Raw genomic sequence first — 10,624 nt, forward strand, 5'->3', positions numbered from 1 at the left:
CGCAGGAGAAGCAGTCTTTCATTCTGGCATTGGAGGAGCATCGGAACTTGAAAATCGCTGAGAAATGGATCTGGGCATGTGGGGACCCCAGGGCTCGGCAGGCCCCTCAGAGAACACCGCCTCCCCGCCCCCTCCCCCCGGCCCGCCCCTCCCCTCCGCCTCCGGGCCCCGCGGCCTAAGCCCCCGCCTTACTGCCCCCGCAGGTTCAGATCGGGAGCGAGGCCGGGCCAGGGGAGGCTAGCAGGGCCCGAAGCTCGCCCCTGCTGCCCCTTACCTGGGATCGGGGCCGTACGGACGGGCTCGGAGCGTTGAATTCGCGGACTCTGGTCAGTCGACGCGAACAGGCTCCGGCGGGCGCGGGCGGAGGACCGAGGCCCAGAGGGAGCGGCTGACAGTTCCCGGAAGTGGCCACGGCGCCTGCGCAGCGCGGCGGCGCGGGCTGCCGGCGCACGCGCGCCCTGGGGCGCGCGCGCCGCGGGGAAGGGTCGGGCGGCTTTTCAGGAGTTTGCGTCCAGGGAGCGCTGGGAGCTGGTGGCGGGACAACGTGGACCTCTTAGTGCTTTCCTCGCAAAATGTCCTGAGACTCGCGGGCCGAAGTGTGGGGCCTTGGCGTTTTCACAAGTGCTTTGGTCACGGAATGAATTCCTGAGAATTGGGACCTTTTGAACCAAACGGACCGACAAATCCCTACTTTTTTTTCCTCCCTCTGTGAGGAGGCCTCTTCAGAGCCCGCCCTCCCTCTGTGGAGGTCTCTCCAAGGAACGTTCTCTACCCTTCTTGGGTCAGCATCGTTCCCTGCTCCCGAGGTGGCGCCACAGGACCTAGGAGTTGGGGGAGTTCAGCCGTCCCTCAAACTCAGGAAGACAGTGACTTGAACCCCTCTTTCCACCAGACTGGCTGCCCTTGAACTCAGAAATTTTGGACCAGCTCTCCTGGCCCTGGGGTGATTGACCCAGAAACTTGTCAGGTGATGTTTACCAAAGTGAACTTGTCAGATTCCCGACTTCACAGCGACATATACTGTCTTCTCTGGGGCTGTTTATTCAGTGCTAATGCCCTGGAATAATTGGTTATCTTTGGTCCCATGGCTGCAAGGTCTTTGGTCCTAGGGCACATTGAGAGTGGAAAGATCATTTTCAGTTAATTATTCCTTCCTGGAGACAGCATCCTGGCATGGGAAGGACCGCACGTGGAAGCGAGGATTCCTCCTATGTCTCCAAGTCAGATGAACGAATCCGAAAGTATGTAGAGTTGTTACCCAGAGTCAAAATACCAAGTGCTTACCTTAGATACCACCTCTTTACAAAGGACAGTTCCTTCTTTGAAGGGATTTATAGTCTGGGTAAATGAGAGTGACACATAGAAATCAATAATACCAAACTCTTTATGATAAATGACAAGGTAAGAAATAATTTAGCCCCAGAAGAGTAACAATGAGACATTTTAACGTTAATCACTGATTCTATCTTTTGAGTTAATATTTTGCATTTCAGCCTAAACAAAGCTTACCATTCGATGCATTTTCTTTCATATTTTATGAGGCATTCTGGATGGTAGACTCTTAGTTCCTCAGGGGCTCTTAAGTGAAACCATCATATTCTATAACTGAGGAAACAGGGCCAGAGGTTTTTGAGACTCCAGGAAGATTTTGATGGAAGTCAGTGGCAATGCTGACATAATTCCTAGTCCAGAACATTGCCCCCTTATCCCATCATGGTCTGGTGTAAGAACATTGGAATTACAAGGAAACCAAGTGTGTGTTTTTTAGACTACTGTGATGACCCTAATCTACTATCCAATATGAGGACTGTGCCCTTTAAAAAATCAATTCCAGGGAAGTTGGTACTTAGAAATGGGAAACAGGAGGAATGAAGCGGTTGGACACTGCTATGGATGATTTTATTTGCATTATTGATTCATTTGGAATTGATTTTATCAAGAGTGTGCCTCTCCTATCTCATTGTGCTTTCTTCTTTATGTCTGGATGTAGGATCTCTTTTTTGGTAGGTTCCAGTCTTCTTTATCGATGGCTGTTTAGCAATTAGTTGTAATTTTGATGAGCTCTTTAGAGGCAGTGAACTCAAGGTCCTACTACTCTGCCATCTTGTCCCATCCCCCTCAATTGGAATTGGAATAGGACTAGATTGGAGTTTTGGTCAAGCTTCAAGTCATGAAACAATGAGTATTCACCAAGTGCCAAGTATTGTCAGGCATTCTGTGCAGTGTACAGAAGAGTTGGGTGAAGTTCTACTGTCCTCAAGGAACTTTGAGACTAGGGTGAAACCAGTTCACAGATGTCTTAAGTAGAAGGAAATGCATAGTACCTCGAACCTGGAAGTGCCTAGGTAATATCTGTTGAACGAAACGAATAAAAGAAACGGTCTGGAGATTTCAATTGGTCACTCCCAGTTGTGAATGGGAAAGGGGGTTTGTACAGATAGGAACATCCAGAACATAACCAATCATACGTTGGAAAGATTATGTGTTTGCAAAGATCTAAGAATTTCATTCTGTTCAGGAAACCTTTGATATAGTATCTGGAATGTGGATTTGGAGAGTAAGAAGATTGGTTCTTGTTTGTGCCACCAGCTGAATGACAGTGAGCACTTACCACCAGTCTGCCTCCACTTCTGTCTCTTGCATGGGTTAATGCTAGCTACCTGTTCCCCACAAGACTCTTGAAAATATTATTGAATCAATACCTATAAAACTTACAAGTTAACAGGGACTTCTCTGGTGGCCCAGTGGTTAAGACTCTGTGGTTCCACTCCAGGAGGTGTGCGTTTGATCCCTGGTCCTGGAACTAAGATCCCACATGCCATATGATGTGGCCAAAAAGTAAAAAAAAAAAAAAAAAATTAACAAAAGGACAAAACCATAAATGCATACTCTTTGTTAATAATGCCTATGATTTAGATATTGTCCCAAGTGCTGGGTGTGGTCCTAACGAGGGAAAATTTCCTGTAGAAAAGGTCTTATACAATTCAGTGCGGAGGGATTGAAAAATGCATGCAGATTTTTCCACTCTAGGCTAATCATCCAGTTCATTTCCGTAGCGAAGAGGTGGGGCCAATTTATGGGATGCCTAGGGAAGTAAGATAGTCTCAGATGGCTTCCCTGGTGGCTCAAACCATAAAGAGTCTGCCTACAATGCAGGAGACCCAGGTTCAATGCCTGGGTCGGGAAGATCCCCTGGAGAAGGAAATGGCTACCCACTCCAGTATTCTTGCCTGGAGAATCCCATGGACAGAGGAGCCGGCTACAGCCCATGGGGTCACAAAGAGTCGGACATGACCGAGCAACTAACGCATAGCTGATTCACAGTGTTGTGTTAGTTTCAGGTGTTCAGCAAAGTGGTTCAAAGGCTGATCATCCAGTTTATTTCCATAGCGCAGGGATGGGGCCAGTTTATGGGGTATCTAGGGATGTAAGATAGTCTCAGATGTATGTAAATAGCATACTGTCACAAATACCATACTTAGAAGAGCAAGCATGTAAGCATACTTATGAATACAAAGTATCATTTTCCTAATTTGGTAAGTGAAATCTGTAGTCACCAGCCTGTAAATCTCCTGAAGGGCCACTTCTTACACATTTTATTTCTAACACATTTTTAAAATGTTTTTTATGCAATCTATTATTTAAAAAAAAGTATGATAGCTTAAAAGAGTTCATTAACTTTGGAGATAAATAGAACTCTATTTATCTAGTTCAAACTCTGACTCTGCAGTTTACCAGCTACAGTACGTATGGAACTTTGGGCAAGTCAGTCAACTTCTCTAAGTTTCCATCAAATAAGGAGAATAGTTCTCAGGTCTTCTCTTGGATTCATTTTTAAAACAATTTTGGCCACCCCACGTGGCATGTGGGATCTTAGTTCCCTAAGTGGCATATGGATTCCCCGCCCGTGTGGCATATGGGATCTTAGTTCTCTCTGCCAGTGAAAGTGCAGAGTTTTAACCACTGGACCATCAGGGACGTCCCAGCAACCATTAAAAAAAATTACCCAATTTGTCATATTTATTTTGCTAAATCCTAGTGCATTAATGATATGTCTTTTACACATTTACATTGTTTATTTGCTTTATGGTACATATCTATTAAAGGTAATATTTAATTCTCATCAAATATAGTGCATGTCCTGTACTGCTCAACAAATGTAATCACTATGGAGGTCATTAAGCATTAAACAATTACATAATTAGTGATGTTTAAAGAATTGTTCTATAGGTGTTTAGAAGGTCTTTAGTGATATCTTTTTTTTTAATTGTATTTATTTTATTTTTGGCTGTGCTGGATCTTCACTGCTGCGTGGGGTTTTCCTCCGGTTGTGGAGAGCAGAGACTACTCTCTAGTTGCGGTACACGGCCTTATTGCAGTGGCTTCTCTCGTTGTGGAGTGTGGGCTCCAGGCATGAGGGCTTCAGTAGCTGTGGCTCCCAGGCTGTAGAGCACAGGCTCAGTAGTTGTGGCACACGGGCTTAGTTGCTCTAGCGCATTTGGGATCTCCATGGACCAGAATCGAACCCATGTCTCCTGCATTGGTAGGTGGATTCCTTACCACTGAGCTACCAGGGAAGCTCCTGAAAGTTGGTTTTTTAAAAATGTCTGTAGAAAAAAAGTATTACAGGATCACTGCTCCAAAACCTCAGGATACATTTTTCATTAGCCTAAGCCAGATTTCAGGGTTCAGAAGAGAGAACAGTCCCTTATAATAGCCAGCAAGTTCCCTTCCAGTCTTGCGGATTTACCGTACCTCAAGGTTGGCCTTTTCACAACAGATCTCCAACCTCAGTTCCTGGTAGCGTGTGGGTGTTAGGGCAGCAGTCTGTGATTTCTGGAAATACCCAAAGTTGTGCTCCCTGGGGGTTGACCCAGAACCTGCTGGGTTCCCTATAAGGACCCAGGATTGGATCACATGTGAAAGGAGGACGAGGAAGCTAATTGGTATATGTACCTTCAAATGTCCCTGGGATTTGCTTTAATCAGATATGGGAAGATACACAGATGTGGAAATGATTGTCATGAAGGAGAAAGTTTATTCACTCAGAGACCTGTCCCTGGAAGCAGAAGGTACACCATGACATGCCACGCAGGGCCTTGTGGGGAAGCCCCAGGGTTGGTCAGGAGCCAGAGGAGCAAGGGGAAAGCAGGTGCACGAGCTTTCGTTATGGTTCCCACAGGAAGGAAAGGGGGCAGCTGGGTGAGCAGGGTTAGGATTGGCTGGTGGAGTAACTTCAGTGGGCTCTGGGGCAGAGGGGCGGTCCCTCGTCTGGTCCTGGTCCTGGGATGATTAGGGAGGGAAGTACTCCCAAGGTATACGAACAGGGCAGAGGAGGTGGTTCAGAGTGTGGGCTCTGGATTGGTGAGCCTGTGTAGGAGAGCCATTTGCTGTCCCTCAGCAGCCCTGGGAGAGGCCGTGACTCCCCAGCCAGGGAGTCCCCAGGTGCCAGAGCTTTAAGAATATAGGAAATAAAACATATATGTTTAATATAGCCAGTGATACAAAACTTAGCAGTCTTAAAAACTATCCCAAAACATTTACCAAAATCATGTAAATAAACGTTTGCTCCACTTACTCTACAGAAAGTGAAAGTGAAGTCACTCAGTCGTGTCTGACTCTTTGTGACCCCATAGACTGTAGCCTACCAGGCTCCTCTGTCCATGGGATTTTCCAGGCAATAGTACTGGAGTGGGTTGCCATTTCCTTCTCCAGGGGATCTTCCCAACCCAGGGCTCGAACCTGGGTCTCCTGCATTGTAGACAGATGCTTTACCATCTGAGCCGCCAGGGAAGTAACTACTCTACAGAACATGGTGCCAATGCCCTGGTTTCAGTCATCATGAATAACAATTAATATTATTTTGCAAGACTGCGTGGATTATACCCTCTTAGATCTTTAAGTCATTCTGAAATTACATGTCCTCAGGCAAAAACAGTGGGCTTCCCTGGTGGCTCAGCTGGTAAAGAATCCGCCTGCAATATAGGAGACCCCGGTTCAATCCCTGGGTCGGGAAGGTCCCCTGGAGGAGGGAATGGAAACCCGCTCCAGCAGTCTTGCCTGGAGAATCCCCATGGACAGAGGGGCCTGGTGGGCTACAGTCCATGGGGTCCCAAAGTGTCGGATATGACTGAGCGACTAACACTTTCAGGCAAAAACAGCGTATGTGGCTAACTGAAGTCTGGTGTGTGTGTGTGTGTGTGTGTGTGTTTTAAATAAATACTGGGTCAGAAACTTCATCTCATCTCCTGCCACGAAGAATTATTTCTCTCTCTGCCTTAACCGAATGGTCTTGGGCAAGTCACTGAGCCTGCCTCTGTCTGGGCCCCCACTCTCCCCAGCGGAGTGAGGAGCTGCTGTGGAATTCTGGAGAATTCTCCACGTGTGGGCTGTCCTCCAGGTCTAAACCTCATGGATGCCCCTGGCATCTCTCCAGCAAGAGGCTCGCTGCCATCAGCTACCAGACTAACAGCCTGGGAGAGCCTCCCCGGGAAGGTCAACTGCGGAAGTCATAAGGAATGCTAGAAGGAGCTTGGCAAATGGCTCAGCGTTAGCATAATGGGCGCTGGGCCAAGTTCTCTTGTTTAAACTTCGCATTCCTACGAGGCAGATGCTGTTATTATTCCTCATTTAATAGTCAAGAAAGCAGGAGGTAAGATAGGTTAAGTTGCCGAAGGTCATACTCGTGGGAAAGTGGAAACCTTATCTGTCTGACTTCAATGCATAAGAATTGAACTTATTTTGTGTAATTACAGAAGTGAAGACTAGATCGGAATAAGGTCAAAATAGGGGAGACATTACGATTCAGTACTGAGTGGGACTTTTGCACCATGACTGTCAGCCAGAACCGCAATGGGCTGCCTTTTTCCACTGGAAGAGTTCAAGTTGGATTACCATTTATTTTTCAGGGATGCTATGGAAGGGAATCCAAAATTAGCCAAAAGCTGGACTTGATACCCTCTAAATGTCCCTTCCAGTTCTAAAATCCCTTCCCCTGCAAGTATTTATTTCCTTAGTTGGCTGTGCTGGGTCTTAGTTGCAGCACTCTGGATCTTCAGTCTGTTGCAGCACAAAGGGTCTTCAGTTGCGGCATGTAGGATTTTGTGTCCTGTGGAAACTTAGTTGTGGTGTGTAAGCTCTAGTTCCCTGACCAGGGATCAAACTCGGGCCCCCTGCACTGGGAGCATGGAGTCTGAGCCACTGGACCATCAAGGAAGTCCCTAAAATTCTAATATATAATAATTCTTAGATTGTGTGATTTGGGGTCTCCCCGGTTAGTCACACCCAGCATTCGGAGACCCCACCACCAGAGGGCAGTGTTTTCACATTGGTGTATTTGCACCCAAGGACCCAAACCAGGTTCCCTCCAGAGCTGCAGAGTGCCAAGTTTAGAAACATCACAAGCATGATGTGGGTACCACCAACAGAATATTACTATCCCTTCCTCTACCAGTCCGAACAGTGACTTCTGTCTGCCAGTGCATTGGAGAGAGGTCAGGTGGTGAGATTCAAAGGGAAGCCCCCTTCTCCAGAGGGCTGGGGCGGGGGTCTTTCTGAGGGCTCTGCCCCTGTACCCCAAAGACTAGGACAGAAAGGGGAGGAATGGGGTTGAGAAGTGCCAGAAGATGACAAAGGAAATCTGGGAAGGAAACTTGGGAAGACTGAAGGACCCAGGAACAGAAGAGTGACTTGAAGAAACCGTGAGACCTCTCTTCCATTCAGGTGGTTCTGCAGGGTTCTGGGTATCAACACCAGGGTTGGCAAGTGGATTCCGCCAGGAGGCAGGGATCTGATTTTCTTTCTTTTTTTTTTTTTTTAAAGATGTTCATTTATTTATTTATTTATTTGGCTGCCTCAGGTCATCCCATAGGCTCAGTTGTTGCAGCACGGGGGCTTAGTGCATGTGGGGTCTTAGTTCCCCATCCAGGAACTGAACCCACATCCTCTGCAATGCAAGGCAGATTCTTAACCCCTGGGCCATCAGGGAAGTCCCCAGCCTGATTTTAGGAAGTGCTCTGTGCAGTGTCAGAAAGCAGTGCATTTCTTTGGGAGGCATTCACTCCACATGTGTTTACCATATTCACTCTGTTGCCCCTTCGGGTCTGGCACTCTCTCACTGATGATTAACAGCAGTGAAATACAATACCCAAAACCATCTGCCCTCACAGAGCTGACCTGCCTGTGTCTGAGCATCGGGGGAGACACTGAGGCAGGGTGTGTGTGTGGGGGGCCTTTGAGTCGTCAGCCTGGATGGATCTTGCCATCCCTCCAGAGCATCCTGTAACTATCTCAACTCTCTGTCTTCATATCCCTGAGACACAAGCCTGTGAAGGAGGACACAGGGTCGCCACAGGACCCTGGTATACTGTAAAATTGCCTTTGGATTTGGAAGTCTCAGGAAAAACTTCTTCACTTAAAAACAATCTTCAGTCAGCCTATTTTTCATGTTTCTTCTATTTAAGATTCATGGGGACAAGGTATTAAAATTGTCCAGCTGAGAAATTACTCCTAGAGAACAGCCAGGTCCCACAGACATTACACATTCCATCCTTGACATGAACATGTAGGATCTCAGCTAAAGCAGACCCACAGTTACTGTTATCCAAGCGCTTGTGCTTGATGCTGTCTCTCAGAGAAGCCATGCTAATTTTCCTGCCTCTGATGGCCAGGTATTTACATCCTCAAGCCCCTCGCCCCCACAGCTATCTTTATTCTTTTGCACCTGTCTTTTTCTGGCTTGCGCTTTCCTTTGCATAGTAGTCTTGGGATAGGCCCAGTTTTCCATTTTTCGTATATTTTTTCCTCTCAGTGGTCTGCTGTTGAGATATGTATCACCCTGGCAGGAAAAAGAGAGAGAGGGTGAGAAGATCCTTGTGGGCCAGAGCTGGGAGTTCTAACATCTTTGTCTCCTTCTTGCTAGAAAGACAGTGCCGCCAGGTGCGTGGGCTGCTTTTTTTCCTTGTAATGAGCATCACCAGGTCATACCTGGTTCATTCTCTTCTAGGTCATAAGGCTTTAGGGACACCTTCTTTGGGCCTGGCATGCCTGGATAGGCCTGGGATATGGGGTTAAAGACAGAATGAACCAGAACACAGAGAGCAGACCCCAGGGGCTCCACCTCATCACCTCTGGATGCTGTTGGCAGGACTGTGCCATGGTGACACAGGACGGTGACATGAAGACAGGGCAACTGGACCAGGGCCAGCAGACCCCAGGCATAACCGGGGGATCTGCTTCACATGGTGCCTGATCCTGGAAGATAAGACCTAGGTGGAAGGGGCTGCAATGCCTCCTGAGTCTGGGTGGTGCAGGGAGCCTCAGGAGTAACCCCCACCAAGAGAGGAGAGCTCAACAGAAGGGACCCCGTTGAGGTTTTTGCCCTGAAAGGAGGTTACATGTTAATCGTCAGACTCATCCAGAGGCAAGACACTGGTTTCCTTAACTTTCTGAGAGAATCATTATTTAAGAGTCAGAATTAAGACAAAGATTCTGTGCCCTATTTTTTTATTCCCTCCCTAAGCAAACGGTAAGAAAAGGCTTAGCCTGAACCCAAGAGAAGTCGGAAAGAGCAAAGCAGAGCAGGTGAGCTTGGAGCATGGTTGCTGCTGCTGCTAAGTCGCTTCAGTCATGTCCGACTCTGCGACCCCACAGACGGCAGCCCACCAGGCTCCCCCACCCTTGGGATTCTCCAGGCAAGAACACTGGAGTGGGTTGCCATTTCCTTCTCCAATGCAGGAAAGTGAAAAGTGAAAGTGAAGTCGCTCAGTCGTGTTCGACTCTTATTGACCCCATGGATTGTAGCCTACCAGGCTCCTCCATCCATGGGATTCTCCAGGCAAGAGTACTGGAGTGAGGTGCCATTGCCTTCTCTGCAGAGCATGAAGTCCACACCTACCGGCTATGGGCTGGGGTCACAGGCCCTCACTCCTCAGACGGCGTCTTGGAGGAGCCTGGACGCCTGGACGATCTCCAGGAGGTGATGCCCTTGCCGGTCGCACGGTGTCTGGAGTGCAGCTTGCTGAGGGCAGTCTCCGCCATGCCCGTCCGCTCCTTGACATCACCCAGCTCGTGCACCGTCTTCTGTAGCGGGCCAGCGTCTGGTTGGCCTGCTCCTCCCGTGACCAATGCACGGTGGAAAATGGGGCGTAAAGCTGGCTTGTTCCAGTTAAATGTGCGTTGTTTTTGCTTCTGCCCAGACATCCTAAGAGTTCAGTCATTCTGTAAGGTTCGTTAGGAGACACAGCAGTCCTGGGTCAGGGGCACACTCCAGGTCATCCCGGACACCTGCCTTCATCACTGTTAGCTGATGGTTTTGGGCTTTGATGTCCATGTTTCTAAATGAAATGTGCTCTGTGTGGTTTTAGGCATTAGCTCTTGGTGCCCTGCTGTGGCGGAGAAGGCAATGGCACCCCACTCCAGTACTCTTGCCTGGAGAATCCCATGGATGGAGGAGCCTGGAAGGCTGCAGTCCATGGGGTCGTTGAGGGTTGGACACGACTGAGCGACTTCACTTTCACTTTTCACTTTCCTGCATTGGAGAAGGAAATGGCAACCCACTCCAGTGTTCTTGCCTGGAGAATCCCAGGGACGGGGGAGCCTCGTGGGCTGCCGTCTATGGGGGGTC

General features: G+C 48.3%; 1 protein-coding gene and 1 pseudogene across 2 annotated transcripts in view; both read right to left on the minus strand.

Annotated features, from left to right (window-relative positions):
• ARPC1A (actin related protein 2/3 complex, subunit 1A, 41kDa) overlaps positions 1 to 423 on the minus strand; it is a 23,985-nt gene extending 23,562 nt beyond the window's left edge. The window contains exon 1 of one of the 2 annotated variants that reach the window (XM_010845737.1): positions 275 to 423. The gene's annotated coding sequence lies outside the window, so the exon portion shown is untranslated. The remainder of the gene's footprint in view (positions 1 to 274) is intronic. The other variant, XM_010845738.1, reaches the window with a different exon arrangement.
• Positions 424 to 9,921: 9,498 nt separating this feature from the next.
• LOC104992785 overlaps positions 9,922 to 10,624 on the minus strand; it is a 45,384-nt pseudogene continuing 44,681 nt past the window's right edge.

This window comes from Bison bison, unplaced genomic scaffold (assembly GCF_000754665.1).
Source record: "Bison bison bison isolate TAMUID 2011002044 unplaced genomic scaffold, Bison_UMD1.0 scf7180017864223, whole genome shotgun sequence".
NCBI classification, from domain to species: Eukaryota; Metazoa; Chordata; class Mammalia; order Artiodactyla; family Bovidae; genus Bison; species Bison bison.